This window comes from Lissotriton helveticus, chromosome 11 (assembly GCF_964261635.1).
Source record: "Lissotriton helveticus chromosome 11, aLisHel1.1, whole genome shotgun sequence".
Lineage (NCBI taxonomy): Eukaryota > Metazoa > Chordata > Amphibia > Caudata > Salamandridae > Lissotriton > Lissotriton helveticus.
The window spans coordinates 1,108,292,774-1,108,310,153 of record NC_136072.1 but is presented as its reverse complement, the minus strand read 5'-3'; positions in this window follow the sequence as shown (position 1 = coordinate 1,108,310,153).

Sequence of the window (17,380 nt, the reverse complement as noted above, 5' to 3'; positions counted from 1 at the left end):
AGCGGGCAACTAAAGTTTATAAAGTATCTAAAAATAGAAATCTTAGTTCTCTAGGAATAGTTTCTTACTTTAAGCAGAAGATAAGTGTCCCGAAAATTTTGTAAAAAATAATTTGGGGCTGCTAAAAAATTGCTGTCCGTGAACTGGTGGGAAAAATTGTTCATGTGACTTTATTTTTTAAAGTTGAAGGCCGAATTCAGGGAACGCCGTGTGCGAGCTTGCTCAAAAGTCTCTATTTCTGTTCTGGAGAGAACATCATATCATTAAGGCTTTCGAAAAAACTGTCAACAGCTTCATGGGAAAGTTCCACTAAGTCGGAAATAGGTGTAACCATGCATTCGTGCGCATGATTGTCTCAATTGACATTCTGATTCGCATTGCTGACAGAAGGTCGTACCTGATCGATGCTGCTTTCATCTTGAACTTCACTACTCTTCAATCGTAGTGGTGAAGATTCCACGAATGCCGTCATCAGGATTGGCAGCCTTTGAGGGCAGCACAAAGCGTGAACCTTGGTAGGAACCAACAATGGGGTCGATTCCGATCCGGTAAAATGCGCTCCGAATCGTCGTACGGAGCGTTTTTTGCCCGTACGAATCGTACCCGTAAACGTCCCGTACGTACGACGAAGTACGATCCGTACCAGGAGCCGAACTCCGTACGAGTCGTACAGGACTCCGTACGAATCGAATCTCCGTACGAGTCTCACTCGGAACCCGCTGTACGCGACATCACTACGGTTCGCGGCTGGTTTTTACGACCCAGCAAGTACGATTCGTGTCGGGTACGCACCGTACGACCCTTTTCCTACGGGAGCTGAAAACAGTCGTAAACGCAGAGTTCGCGCCGAAAAAGGTATGGGACGCCCCCCCCGGGTACGGCACGTACCCCGCATGATCGCAGGGGTACGCGCCGTACCCCTGTGATCATGCGGGGTACGTGCCGTACACCCAGCGTACATGGGGTACGCACCGTACCCCATGTACGGTGGGTGTACGGCACATACCCCATGTGCGCTGGGTGTACGGCACGTACCCCGCATGATCGCAGGGGTACGGCACGTACCCCTGCGATCATGGGGGTACGCGCCGTACGGTGTGTAGGTGATCGTGCGCTTTTCCGTACGAATCGACGTGTACCGTACGAATCGCGTCCTGGTCGGAGGATCGGGATCGGAATCGTCCGGTCGTACGGCGTCCGTACGAGTCGTACGGAAACGGCTCCGGATACGATTCGTACGGACGGGGATTTTACCGGATCGGAATCGACCCCAATGTATCTGCATCCACTGGCGCATCCGATTGTAGCGTCAGACAGGTGTCTAACACGCATTCTTCTCCGCATAGCAGACACCTCAATACAGGTAAAACACATCTTTGCCACATTGGTCGAAATGATAGAAACCAAGTCATGTTCAGGTCTCTAAGCCGGGAGAGTCCCAGGATTTTTGATATCCGGTCCCGGTATCCAATGGCTAGGATTGTTTCTTCCATTGTCGCGAGAGTTTGATCTGTGACATGGGTTGCCATAACGAAAAATAAGGACTAAGAATAGGATTCCTGCAATTAGTCCCAGGATCAGGGGAAGTCCGCCAAAAATCGAATGGACGAAATCTGGAAAAATACCCAGTATGGCTTTGAATGGTGTTAATGCCATCGAAAATACTGTCTTAAATACCTTTGAGACCCCAGTGGTATCAGAAATATTTAAGATTTCGCTCAGGATTTCCGCGAAATGTACGGGGGAATTAGTTGATAATAATGTATGTATCTCTGCAGTCGTCCTTGCGACTTGTAGATCATACGTTTCTTTTGATGACGAGAGCCTTGTAGGCGTTTGAAGAAGCACTGTTTTCATTCTGCTTAAAGTATCTATTCGAATAGAAGTAATTTTCAAACTGGGCCATGCCCTTGCCTCCCTGTCTGGAAAGGAGCTGGGGAACAAAGAACGTCCACAGCACTTGACCTTCGCAGTCGTAGTGACTAGATAAGGAGTCCCGGGCATAAGACTACAACATTTGCGGTCTACAATAAGAATGTAACTCCCATTATAGAGTCTTTGAAAGAATGGTTCTATTTCAGTTGCAGGTGCGCCTTGCTGGTGACATGAAAGGTTGTATGAATTCCCTTCACAGGCTCCATGCAAACTAATTCCGTTACACAGAAGCGTGCCGCTTAGTGACATAGCACAATTGTTGCCACTAAGAAACACTTTCTGTCCTTTATTACTGACACATGCATGTGAATAGGGCAGGTTCCAAGTTGTTTTAAGGTACCCCTTCCCCAATTTCTCGTACATGCCAGCCTGTATATATTTTTGGCAGTATTGAAACCTGAAGGTTGAGATTGGAATATTTATGATTCCGTGGATTATCCATTCACTGACAGGTCGTTCTGACATTGTCATTGGTAATCTTTCTAGTTTTTCAATGCTCAAGATTGTATAATCAGCACCCTTTTGCGCCATACCGATTTGTCTATCAGTAAGGTTAAAGATTTGGAATAGTGACGTTGTGTTGATTAAACGCCAAGGCACATAGCCTGAACGCAGATTTTGTAACGTCCAGCCAAGCTGTACAATAGAACGCAATTGTGACTGACCATGTTGTAATAACAGTAAGTCTTGCGATAATATATCGATTGCTGAAGACACAATGCTGTCCAATGAAAAAATTCTGGAGGACAGAGTCATTAACCCATTGTCCACTACAGAAAGTGATTTTTCCAAATTAATACGGTCAATTTCCCGTATTCTCTCTGCTGTTTCAATTTGATTAACCTTCCAGGCCTCATTGTATGCTGCATATACAGAGGCTGCTATGAAACGCTTTTGACGCTGTTTGCGTGGTCCCATTATGAAATCACGCAAGTCAGCACCATCAGTAAGTAAAGTTAGGTGTTGCTTAATTTCAGGCAGTGTGGAAGTTTGTAGCCACTGAAGGCATAATTTGCCCACACTGTAGGTTGTTATTATCCCTGGGTGATGTCTTTGGGGATATCTAGGGTCTGGCCTGGTCATTTTGAACCCCTGTGTTTTATTCAGGAATCTGTCTTGACAGTTATTTGTATCTGTGGGCCAGATCAACCATTGTTTCCAATCAGGATGTGTTCTGTTTTTGTTTAATATATGGTTTAAGTCTATCCCTTCATCCGTATCAGAGCTATTGCTAAACATTGTTGGCTTTGGAATAGACGGTTTATTTAAATCTTTGATTTTTGCTAGGCCAAGACAGGTGGTTTGTTGAACAGTGTCATTTAAAAATATCATTTGTTCTGGGATCATGCAAGCTCTAAACAAAGCTTCTAAACCCTGTATTTGCCATTCTTTTGTACCCCAAACACTTTTCAAATCAACATTTTTGTCCCAATAATCAAATCCTAAAGTATTCATTTCTTCGAAGAATGAATCTGAATATATCAACTTTGTGTTGGTTATCATGGTTTTCATCCCTGTCTTGTTTGACAATTTAAAATAAAATGTTTCAGCATTACTTGTGTTAAAACCTGAAAAATATGAATATTTGTCGTAAACGGTTCTTGAGCTCCCTTTTGGAGGTGTTGCACAATGTTCCCATTGATTATAATTTAAAACATTTCTAGGTTGTGCAGATTTATGTAAAAAATGGTTACCATAGTGGTTATAGCAATACATTCTATCATAATTTGTAGAACCTTGCAAATAATCATGTTTTGTAAATTTAGCAGACATTACTAAGTCAGACATCATGTTATTAATGCTTTCGAAGTCCCAATCATCAGCAAATGAGTTTGGTTTTGCAAAGTCACTCAAGGAGATCTTGATTTGGTGTGGATATTTCAGGATCTCGACCGGACCATAAATTTCATAGTCAGTGTTGTCCCAGGCTACCCCACCAGGTATAGGATTGGCTGTGAAGTTGGCTGAAGAAAGTTCTCTTTTCTCGACGTGTGAAGATGTGTGTGGTTTGAGGACCAAGTTGATGTTCTGACTTGCTGTGTCCATTTTAGCATATTTTCCCTCAATGAAGCGTCCCAAAGTTAATACCATGATGAGCCAAAGTATGAGGATAAATGCACCAAAACCCACCCAAAATTCAATCCATGGAGAAATCAGATATGTTTCTTTCAGTTGGTTCAAAAGTTCCTTAGCTTTGTCTTTAAAGGATTTTGATGATGGCTGTGTCTTTGATTCACTGAGGCTTTCAGAGGAATCATCGAAGTTGATGAAGTAGCCGGATGCAGTTCTGTCAATTGTTCCAATTGCTTCAGGATTTTTGTTTCTTGCATTTTCACTTGGTACTTCATTGTAGATTGGTGTGTCTCTGCTAAATGTTTTTATTTGGGTTTTCAGAGGTCTGAGTTCTATTGCATCGTTGCATAGTCCTTGTTGTTCTTCTGTAGGCATTTCGAATGTGATGAGCCTCTTTGTTAGGACCTCTGTACTGGTAGCAAACCTTGGTGTTCTGCTACTTATTGGGAGTCCACTTGGCCTACTGTTTGTTATCGGCCACATGTTGTGGTTTTACCAGGTCGATGGATACAACTCGGTTCTCCTTTTTACCAGCAAGTGGCGGTAGTACAACTGATCTTGTCCCGTTGACAGACAAGACAGGAACTGCTTTTCTGTAAGAAGGCCCAAATTCCTTCTTTACCGCGATCTTCTTCCTGACTAGATCCCCGACTTTTGGAATCCAGACAGTTCTTGCTGGGACAGGTGGTGATTCTTCAGTGGTTGTTGGCTGTTGTTTCAACTGTATGTTGCTCAGGTCTTTTCTTGTTTTGTTTAAGTCCTGCAAAATAGCCAAACGGTCTTTGACATCAAAGCTTTTTTCTTTAACCACTGAAGTCTGACTGTCGAGGTCAGAGATAATCATTCTAGTTCCAAATAATAATTCGTACGGACTGAATCCCTTCAGAGAATTTCTTGGCAAGTTATTTAGACTACGTTGGACACTTATTAGATGTTTGACCCACCCAGCTCCCGAACCTAATATCCTTTCCATTATAGATTGCTTTCTGCCTTGGTTTTTTCTTTACACCATCCCGTACCCTCAGGAAGGAAGTGAGAAGATTCCCGCTGGACTGTGCTCATTCGGCCATGTTTCCCCCCAGGCTGGTGGGCTTGAGTGAAAACAATGGTCGAACGTAGCATGCTCTTAGCGTATATGCCATTTAGACTCGCAAATCTTTGTATAACAGTCCGGACGTCAGCCGAGTGCTGGTGATCTACATTATAAGTGGAAACTAGCTTGTATATGTTAATCGCAAGCCCTGCTTTTTATTGGTCATATTATCTGCCTTGATACGACTAGGTATTAAACTGTTTCTCTCCCCACTGCGATCTCTGTTGCAGTTTGGGCAGTTTTTTACAAACATGGTGTAATGCAGGCTCATGCCTGGCCACCAGTACCGTGATTGTAATTCTTCCAGAGAATCTTTCAGTTTGAGGTGTCTGAGACCCTCGCCCATATGTGCGTCTGCGATTAACAAGCTTCTCCTGTCCATGTTTGGAATCACTCTATCCCCCACTCCAGGGATTCGAGCAAAAGGGACGGAGTTTGCATCGATTATGTATGTATAATTGAGTGGATAGTTGATCGGTAACGCTGAGCAGTCGCCTTTTGATGACGTTTTCACCGCCAGCACTGTTTCACCGTCAATGTATTTTAATGTACGCTTTTTTCGAACTACGGGAGCCGATTTAGTGGCTGCCGCTGCGGCTGTTTCAGCCAATGAATTCCCTACAACGTGAACGCCATCACGCTGATGACTCAGTGAGTGTGTCACGTGAGTCCTTGGTAGTTCTTTTTGTAAAAGAGCTATTTGTTCCCAGAGCAATTTCTGCTTTATTGGTGCATCTGTGTCATCTTTGTAATCATTCTGAATCCATGTCTGCATATCCTTGTTATATGCTTTGACGCAGTAATATGAATCTGACACTATAAGTGTCGGGAATTCGCGATCCTCATTATCTAGCGCCATCTTCAATGCTATTATTTCAGTTTGTAGTTCTGAATTAATTTCTACTGAGTGTGATTTTGTTAATAGAGGTCTTAGTTTACCTCCGCGCCACACTTCTTTTGTAATCTCACATGTGGGGTTGTATGCATGTTCTCCCCAAACGGAGGGTTGAGCATGTCCGTCTGTATAGATTACACAGGCGTAATGTCGTAGAGGCAGAATGTCGATTGGCAGAGGATACGTCTTTTCATATTTTAGATTTTTTAATTCTTCTAGTTCTTTAGAAAATTGTCAACCAGGCTATACTTGATAATTCATATCCTACGTATAAGACCGTTAAATGGGCAATACTGGATTTTTTAAAGTTGAATTTGTAACCCTCTGCTGCGAACCCAAGTATTATGGTGTTCACTCTTTTTAAGTGAGTATCCAAGTCATCGTCTGTTAAGTAAATGTCATCGACATAAGATAATGCTTCATCATCATATAGTTGCAGTAATTCTGTTACTCTCGCTGAGAATACCCCCGGGCTGTTCTTGTACCCCTGGGCTAACCGACAGAATTGCTTTTGAGTGCCATTTACTGAGAATGCAGTTAAATATCTGCTCTCTGGTGCTATGTTTTGACAAAAGAATCCATTGGAGATGTCCAAGGTTGTTTTGTATTTTTTGCGCACTATGTTATTCATTAGTGCAGCACTGTGTGAGTTTTGCACTGCAAAGGTTTTGCAACATGTGTTAAGGTGTCGGTAATCCAAAACTAGACGATATGAATTGTCTGGTTTGGAGACCGGAAACAAAGGATTGTTCATTTGTGAGGTGCAAGTTTCAATCACCCCCTGGTATTCTAGCTGATCTAGTATTTCATTTACCTGTTTTTTAGCTTCTTGCTTAATTGGGTACTGCCTTTGTGCAGTAGGTTGTGATTTTAACTGGATTTTGTGAGGAGGAGAATCCTCATCCCATCCTACATGATTTTTATATAAAGCAGGTGCTAAGGCCACTGCCCACTTTCTAGCAAGTGTGTATTTTTTATGAATCGGTATTTGATTCGAGAAGGCAGGCATAATTACTTCTTCGCCATGAGGGCACTCCCTGACAAACTCTGGTGGCCAGTCTTTTTCAGCTAGAAGGATGTCATAACCCTTGGAGAGGTTATCCCAAAATAGTCCCCTTATTTTCCTAGTCTTATCTCCCTCTATACGTAATGTTATCTCGTATATCTTGTGGGGTTTGCTAACTCTGGTGTCTGCAGTTTCCACTTGAAGATATTCATTCGTGTCCACTGTCTCCAGATGATTCATAAGGACTTTGCGAGCTATGCTCACTTCTGCTGCGCTGTCTAGCATTGTCTGAGCCCACTCTCCGTTTTTCAGTTGTGTCCTCAGTATTCTCGGCATTGTTAACTACCTTGATAATGGCTACCTTCTTTTTTGGAAATTGTAATTTCTTTTTTTGTTGAGCAGGTTCCTTGTCTTTGGACTTGGCGTGCTCTTCTCTTTGTTCTGATCGTCCTCTTCTTTCCGATTTCTGCGAGGAAGTCTGAAAAGATTGAGAGGGACGTGTATCAATGTCTTGATATCTATCGGGTTTTTTAATATTATCCCTATTTCTAAGGTTATATCTTTTCCCAGAGGGGTCACTCTGGGGTGACCTGTGTCTCTGGTTCGGAGATTTCTCCCTTCGCCTAGGAGACCTTCCTCGGGACTGGAATTTCTTTTCTTTAGGATTGGATTGTTTGTTTCCATCCCAGTTCTTTTTTGGTGAATTATTATTAAAAAATATTTTTTCTGGACTTTCAGTCAGTTGCGGTTTTACTGGTATTCCACCTAAACTGTCTCTACCTAGTTCTTCATAGGATTTTTCTATGATTCTGGCAATTTCAGCTGGTTGGTCTGCTATATCTGTCTCTTTTAACCTCTGGCGGATCGCCACGTTTGCTGCTTCACCTTTTATATTGGCTAATAATATAGCCGAGACCTGCTTGAAGTCTTTCAGTAATTTCATACCAAGAGTTAAAGCTGGTTCTGGACCGTATTCATCTTGAATTTGTTTTAGCACATCTGGTATTACCGAAATGGATGGAACACCGTGCGTTTTTGTGTAGATTGAAGCAAAGACTGTACCCCAAGTGTCACAGTCCTCTATGTGTGGTGCGATTCCCATTGGGAGACATATAGTCAGAATCCTGTGTTTTTCTAGCAGGGTGGTGTCAGGAAACACCGCCTCTATTTGGGTGATTTTCTGTGCCAACCAGAATGGTATCTGTTCCCGTTTAGCCGGAACTTTACCTAGGCAGGATTGGATGTTCTGTGGTGTGATTTTATTTGTGTTCCCCTGGTGAGGGGTCAGCTGTGGAAGTTTAATCGCTGGCTGAATTGTTGAAGTCCGCATTACATACTGGACTAATTGTCTATGAATTTTTAGTAATTGTTTTAGCTGTATTAACAGCTCTCCTGTAGACATTCCTTCGATGTCTGGGTGTGGTGTGTATCCGGCTAAGACCGGCCACGTTGCTCCTGGTCTACCTAAAGGACCGAGCCTGGTGATGTGATTATTATGTATTAGGGCGCCATCAAATAAGAGCAAATGCTCTTGGAATTTGAGTGGTACTTCCACCTCCTCGAAAGGAGTGTAAATGTCGGGTGGAACCTCTATTTTGTAATAGTGGAAGTACTTTGTTACAGCATTTGCTGCTGGAAAATGTATCCATTTATAGTATACCTCTGTCTGCCGATATTCGTGTGCCTCAATTACGAATATGACTGTGCCACCTCTAGGTGTCAGTCCATTTTCTATAAGTTTTAAGGTTATAGATTTCCTTTTGGCAACCGGGATGAGTATTATATCCCCGTCCGCATCTAGTGCTGCAGTATCAGCTGCTGCTATTTCAGCTGCTAATCTAACTGCCTCTCTTTCATCCTCATTGTCAGACATTTTACTGTCAATAAGGTTATTTTGTTTGTTTGCAGATCAGGTTTCTTATGGAACAAAGATTAGATGCACAATATTTTGGAACAGTGTATCCTTCAACGTTGACTAAACCAAGAACCTTACATAGGAGTTCCCTCCTGCGAGGTTTTGGAGGATATTACCTTTCACCCACTCCAGACGTCTTTGGAGTATTTGGGAAAAGGGGTCCGAGTGAGAAAGCACGACTGAGTTACTCTAAATGTCTTACGTTAGTTTTATCGCCCTTTCCAAACGCGTTGGGCGCCATGTAGTGTAGTTCCTATCTTCCCAATAGGCTCTGCGCATTGGAATAATACCTACAGCAGTAAAGGCCTAGGCCAGACGTTAACTAGGTCTACTACTATCGATACTAGACTTAAGTTTTGGGTTTGCCAGCGTAGCTCAGAGTTCGCTAGAAACTTTCTCGAATGTTCAAGGAGGAATTAACTTCCCTGATTAGACAAGAAGGGATTTAGTTTCTGACAACCATAGAACATGACAACTTTGCTCTCCCCTAATCAAGAGTGTATCTCCAGAGTCGTGTGAGCACAAGGCAATTATTTTACTCAGTCAGTACGTGCATTCTTAGTCTCATCAGATTGTAGAGAAAAGGAAGAGACGGGCGTGTTCAATAAAAAGGTGTTATTTATTGATCAGTCTCTTTTCTCGTACAAGAGAAATGGATCGATATTATTGCAATACTTATAGTTAAGTAAAGTGCATACATTAAAAGCAATAGTATAAAGTAATACTGTAAAAACATTGATATGGTTTCTGAGCCATATGATGTTTAAAATGATTAAAATATATTTACATACACATATACATTTGACTAAACGTACTCAACTGGTGTTTCTAAATACGCCTACCCCGTGTACTAAGTCTAATGCGTGGGCGGGAATAGAAAGTTACAGTTTAAGTTAAGTTTGTTTTTGCCAAGTGAATAACTAAAGAATTCTCTGTGAGGGGTTATTCAGTTCTGTACCTGGAAGTTAGGATGAATGAGGAATGGTATCTCTTTCTCTGCTCTCGATATTCCAGGCTGCCTGCGAGGGCTGCCCGAAAGCGCCGGTGCTGGGTCTCTCGGCAGGAGATAGCAGCGCATCTCTCAGCGCGTCAGGAAGGCGGGGCTGCTGCCAGCGGGGTCTGCTCTGCTTCTGGGCTTCGGCAAGTATGGCTGCTCCGTCTCGTCACCACGCGTGTGTTCGCATAGGGCAAGATCGGCAATATTTATACCTTAAAGGTGCCGAGATTGACGTAAGGATGGACATAGATACGTCAATAAAGATGTCATACGACTTGCTCGTTAGCACATTCTTTTACTGAAGTTCTCTGTGAAATCAAAACAATGGCCGCACGGATTTTCCAGGTTGTCATAGGTTTGATTTGTTATGAGAACGTCGTATGCCTTATCAGGGGCTGGAGGAATGTCGCTTGTCTAATTAGATCTCAAGCGTTATGACCTAATCAGATAACACGTTCCTGTGCCGTAGTGTGACTGCGTCAGATAACGGTATCTGCATCATGGGGGCTTTTCTTGCCTCATGGGCTGACTGTTAGTTAACTTGATAGTTAGTTTAACCAGAATAGGGTCAGGAATAGGGGGATCGATTCAGAACCGCGCCGCACGGCCACCAGCTGCTGCGTGTGCCCCTCAGCCTTGTCCCTGCCGCGCTGCCTGCCTCGCCGCCGGCTGACTCCGTTGTCATTTGTTTTGCCCTTGTTTTGTTCGCCATTTGTGCTTGCCATCTGTATTCCCTGCCCGTGTTAGCGTTTGTTTTGCCTTTGTTTTGTTCGCCATTTGTGCTTGATAAAGTATATTTTGCCTGTTTATCTTTCCAGCTTGTGTCCTTCCTGTTTGCCCGCCTACATCGCCGCCTTCCCTCCCCGCTTCCCGCCACCACCGCAAGCCCCGCCCCTTTTCTCATTCTGTTCCCTCCCCGCTCCCGCCTCCCAGCTGCTCCGCCCACCCGCGCACTTCGCCTTTATATGGCGACCGTGCGAACGCGCAGCGGTCACGCGCAGCGGGCGCGCCGATTGTGCGCCGAAGGCGCGCCAAAGGTAAGCCCGTCTGCGCCCGTCCGCGACCGGATCGCGACCAGCGCCAGGCCCCCTGGCCTCCGAAGACCCCGGCCGACCCGCCTGACGTACTCCGCCGCCACCCTCATCGCACTCAACACCGGCCGACTCCCAGAATGCCACCAAGCCACTCCACGGCGCACCCACGGACCCTTCAGCTGCCACGCCTGCAAGTTCACCTGCATCCGGACCTGCCTCGCACCAGCACCCGCCAAGTCGAACACCAGCAGCACCCACCTCAAGTGCATCCTGCTCAACACCCGCTCCGTCCACAGGCACGCCATCGAACTCTGGAACCTCCTAGACGCCACAGCCCCTGACATTGCCTTCCTCACGGAGACCTGGATGAACGCCTCTTCAGCTCCCGACATCGCCATCGCTATCCCAGAGGGCTACAAGATCATCCGGAGGGACCGCAATGCCAACCAGATGGGAGGAGGCATCGTCATCATCCACAGGAACACCATCCGTCTCACGACCAGCACCGACAACACCCTGACCACCGCCGAACACCTGCATTTCCAGATCCACACCAGCCCGAACACCACCCTCAGAGGCACCCTGATCTACCGACCCCCGGGACCACGCACACAATTCAGCGAGGACATCGCCGACTTCGTCAGCCCGCATGCCCTCCCCTCCGCTGACTACATCCTCCTAGGCGACCTCAACTTCCATCTGGAGAACAACAACGACCGCAACACCAGCACTCTGCTCGACAACCTCGCCAATCTTGGACTCAAGCAACTGGTGTCCACCCCCACCCACCTCGCCGGACACACACTGGACGCAGTCTTCTCCTCCAGCCCAGACATCGACTTCAGCCACGCCACAGAACTCCAATGGACGGACCACAGCTGCGTCCACTTCACCTTCAAGAGAACGACGACCCACCGCCACCAGCAACAGGCCGCCCGCAGAAGCTGGAACAAGATCACAGCAGACCAGCTCGCCACCTCCCTGAGCCAGCACCCTCCTGCCAGCTCTGCGAACCCCAGCCAGGCCGCCGACAACCTCACGAAGTGGATCAGCAACTGCGCGGATGAGCTCGCCCCGCTGAGGACCCCGCCCAGCAGACCCGGCAGCAAGAAAGCCCCGTGGTTCACCGACGAACTCAAGAGCTCCAAGAAGAACTGCCGAGCCCTCGAGAAAGTCTGGAGAAGGGAACCTACACCGGACAACAGGACCTCCCTCAAGCTTGCCACCCGGAAGCACCACCAGCTGATCCGCGCCGCCAAGAAAACAGCATTCAAGGACCGGTTGGACAACAACGCACACAACTGCAAGGAACTCTTCAACATCGTGAAAGAGCTTTCCAACCCCAGCGCAGGAAACAACGACATCACCCCATCGCAAGACCTCTGCAACTCCCTCGCTTCATACTTCCACAACAAGATCTCGGACATACACAACAGCTTCAACAACCAACCAACGCACACCAGGACCGAACAACCACCCCCCACCACCACCCTCCACGCCTGGACCCCGATCAGCACCGAAGACACCATACGCACAATGAACTCCATCCACTCCGGATCACCGACCGACCCCTGCCCTCACCACGTCTTCAACAAGGCCGACGCTGTCATCGCACCCCACCTGCGGGACATCATCAACACCTCCTTCGACACCGCCACCTTCCCTGAGAGCTGGAAACACGCCAAACTCAGCGCTCTCCTCAAGAAACCAACAGCGGACCCCACCGAACTCAAGAACTACCGCCCCATCTCGCTCCTCCCGTTTCCAGCCAAAGTCATCGAGAAGACCGTCAACAAGCAGATGGCCGCCTTCCTCGAGACGAACGGATCCCTCGACCCCTCACAGTCAGGCTTCCGAGCCAATCACAGCACCGAGACCGCCCTCATCGCCGCCACCGATGACATCCGAGCCCTGATGGACAAGGGAGAAACAGCGGCCCTCATCCTCCTAGACCTCTCCGCGGCATTCGACACTGTCTGCCACCGCACCCTAGTACAGCGCCTCAGCAACGTCGGAATCCAGGACAAGGCGCTGGAATGGATCATCTCCTTCCTCGACGGAAGAACACAGAGAGTCTGCCTACCACCGTACAAGTCAGAGGCCTCCGAAGTCATCTGCGGCGTCCCTCAAGGGTCATCTCTGAGCCCCACCCTCTTCAACGTCTACATGAGCCCCCTCGCAGCCATCGTACGCAAACACAACCTCAGCATAATCTCCTACGCCGACGACACCCAGCTGATCCTCTCCCTGACCAACGACCCCGCCTCCGCCAGAGCCAACCTGCACGAAGGGATGAGAGATGTAGCCGAGTGGATGACGACCAGCCGCCTGAAACTGAACTCTGACAAGACGGAGGTCCTCATCCTGGGCTCTTCACCCTCCGCCTGGGACGACTCCTGGTGGCCTCCCGCCCTGGGCACCGCACCCAAACCGACAGACCATGCACGCAACCTGGGCTTCATCCTGGACTCCTCCCTCTCCATGACCAGGCAAGTCAACAACGTCTCCTCGGCGTGCTTCAACATCCTACGCATGCTACGGAAGATCTTCTGGTGGATCCCCACCGAGACCAGGAAGACCGTCACCCAGGCCCTCGTCACCAGCCGACTGGACTACGGCAACACCCTCTACGCCGGTACCACCGCCAAGCTCCAGAAGAGACTCCAGCGGATCCAGAACGCCTCAGCCAGACTCATCCTCGACATCCCACGAACCAGCCACATCACCGGACATCTGAGAGACCTCCACTGGCTCCCCGTCAACAAAAGAATCACCTTCCGCCTCCTCACCCACGCACACAAAGCCCTACACGACCAGGGTCCGAGCTACCTCAACAGCCGAATCAACTTCTACGCGCCCAATCGCCACCTCCGATCAGCCAACCACGCCCTCGCCGCCGTCCCCCGCATCCGAAGAGCGACTACGGGAGGAAGGTCCTTCTCCTACCTGGCCGCCAAGACCTGGAACTCCCTCCCGACCGACCTGCGCCTGACCCAAGACCACCTCGCCTTCAGGAAGAAGCTGAAGACCTGGCTGTTCGAGCAGTAGCGGCACCCCCCCTCCCCCCCCCCCAGCGCCTTGAGACCCTACGGGTAGGTAGCGCGCTATATAAGTGTCACTGATTGATTGATTGAACCTATAGGAATACATGACAGAAGGACCTGATGGCTGCTATCACTGGGGTCCAGTCTTCCTTGGGCAGGATGGACAATAAACTCGATACAGTATCCATTGAGGTGGGTCTCATAAGGGCTGACCTCACCAAAACTTCTGAGAAGGTCAAGAACCTCGAAATAAAGACAAAGAGTCTTATTGAGGACGTGACTGAATTGCAGAAGGAGGTACGAGATCTCAGGACGGCCCGGACTCAAACAGATCGAAAGCTCGATGAGTATGTGTCAGGCTCCACGCTGCAGGATCCGGTTGTAGCACATAGAACTCCACCTCCCGACCTCACCAACACACTGTTGCAAAACACACAGTGAGTTCGAGGGATAGGGCGAGGGAAAATAAAAGAACAAGGAGGGGAAGGAATGGGACTGCAGGGAAGGGACAGCTGAAAGACAAGAAAAGATAGGCACAGGTTAAAGACAATCACAACTGAACCTACTCTCATTTCATTCTCGCTAAAACAGATCTCTTAGGTTCACCTTTGTGAATGAAGTGTTCTCCACCTCTTCCCTGTAACCTTGGAAGTCGGATATCAATATCTCTAGTCCCTGAGGAATACAAAAAGGCAGGTTATTCTCATGTAACGTAAATAACCCCTCTGATTATTCTTTGTACTTTCCGCAACGTACCCTCCTTGCATTAGTTGATATCCTTAAGCTGCTTCCAAAACATACCACAAGCCCAAGTGAGTAAATAACGAATACTACGTGAAGTGCACGAAGTCTCTCCAAGGAATAAACAACAAGTTCCAACTTTAGACACGGCAAGACGTAGCTTCCTACTACAGTCCTCCGCTCTGATAATAATCCACAGGTTTCCAATTGAATGCACAACTCCAAACACGGCAAGGTGTAGAGCCCCACTACCTTCCGCTTTGGCACTTAGCTTAATAGCCACTAGTGACTTTCTTCAGAACGGTAGCGTGCAGAAAAGATTTCCCACAACGCTCCGCTCTAATCTTGCCCAGTATAGACACCTACACAGCCGTGCAAGTTAACCAGTCTTATATCCAAATTATAACAGTTCCTTGAAGAGCATAAACAAAAGAACACCGGAGAACGCGATTTAATCTCGCGCTCCCCGTAACTTACAGAGCCTTTGAATTACATCCCACAAGTTCTTTCTCTCCGAAAGCAGACTCCAGCCAGAACAGTCAGAACCAGAACACTTCGTTCCGTCTCCGCTACAGAGACGCCATGGAATCGCCTCGCTACCCTGGAACATAGGAGTCAGCCGGCAGCAGTCCAGAGGCGGGTCGAGTACACAAACCAATGCGTGTCTTCTTAACACCCTGAAAACAGCTCCGCTTGGCAATCAATGCTACCGCATGAATTAAACAGGAAAGCGTATAGGAGCAGCATACACTTAGGATACTAAAATGTCTGTAGCACAAAATTACGAGCATCGGTGAAAGGTTCCGCCCCTCCATATATAGTGCCACTCCCACCTTTAGGGCTTCTGGGTGATGTAGTCCTTAACAATTAGGTAGGCGCCTTGGTAAATCCTGACAGTATGTCCCCGCCCCTAGCGCCTCCTAGGACCGGGCTTAGCAGGATACCTTCTGTGGAATGAACGCACCGAACCAGGAGCATGTACATCAGAACAAACCTCCCATGAATCATCCTCAGAGGTGTACCCCTTCCATGACACCAAGTACATAAGCACACCCCTGCGCCACTTAGAGTCACGGATGCTCTTGACCTCATATTCCATTCCCCCATCACACAACACCGGAGGAGGGGCCGCCCTGCGGGATGTCAGAGCAGGTTTCAGCAGCTGCACATGAAACACAGGGTGTATCCGCAACGAACCCGGCAGCCTCAGTTTGTAGGTTACGGGATTCACCTGTCTCACAATGGGATAAGGGCCGATGTACCTGGGGTGAAAAACACTGCGCAACTTAAACTTAATATTCTTGGTTGAGAGCCATACCTTGTCACCCACCATATACTGACAGCTCTCTATCCTGCGGCGATCCTCCCACTTCTTGTATACCTCCTTGGCCTTGTTCAAATGCACCTGCACCCCCTTGTGAACCTTCCTCAGCAGTAAGATCTTTTCCTTAACAGAAGGCTGATTGTGGAGATCTGCAGGAATGTCAACAGGCAATGTGTTTGCATCAAATCCAAAATTAGCTTTGAAGGGAGACATCCCAGTGGAACTATGCCACGCATTATTGTAGGCCAGCTCAGCCATCCACAACAGTTCCACCCATGACTCATGAGCTTCCTTAGAGAAACATCTCAGGTATTTCTTCAAAGTCTGATTCAGACGTTCCGTCTGCCCATCTGTTTGTGGGTGGAAACTGGTGGACAGATTAGACTCAATGTTCAGGGCCCGACACCACATGCGCCAGAATCGAGCGATAAATTGAGGCCCCCTATCTGAGACAATGACTCTTGGTATTCCATGCAACTGAACAATGTTACTGGCCAACAGTTGTGCAGTTTGGCTAGCATTGGGAAGGTTCTTACAAGGGATGAAATGCCCCATTTTGGTGAGACTATCCACCACCACCAACACAGCCGAGAAACCCTGATCAAGCGGGAGACCTGACACAAAGTCCAAACTGATGTTCTGCCACGGTAGATCGGGAGTGGGCATAGGAATGAGCTTCCCCGCTTTTCTGGTGGTTACTCCTTTGGCTCTTGCACAGATGTCACACAGAGCCACCCACAACGTAACATCCTTGATCAGAGTAGCCCACCAAAAATGCCTTTGGATACAATCAATGGTCTTACGGACACCCGGATGTCCTGCTAGAACCCCCTCATGACACCAGCTGAACGCCTTTTTCTGCAAAGGGACAGATGGCAAGAATAACCTAGATTGAAAAAACTGCAGTCCGTCCCTCACCTTCCTGTCAGCAATACCATGCGCCCAGGTTCTCCATCCTCCGGGATATTGATGACTCTTTACGTCATCCAAGAAAGACTCTGCCCTCACCACACAAAGAACCTTCCCTGTAGGAATGATAGCCTGTTGGTCTTCCATCCCCGCCGTATTTGGCAGTGTCTGTCGGGATAAGGCATCCGCCTTCCGATTTTCCGACCCAGGGCGGAAAGTGACCACAAAGTTATACTCAGCGAAAAAGAGCATCCACCTCATTTGTCGCTGAGTTAGGTGCCTTGCCGAGGACATATATTGTAGATTTCTATGGTCCGTGTATACTGTGATGGTATGAAGAGCACCCCAAAGATATTGCCTCCATTCTTGAAACGCCCTCTTTATAGACAACAGTTCCTTTTCAGCTATGGTATA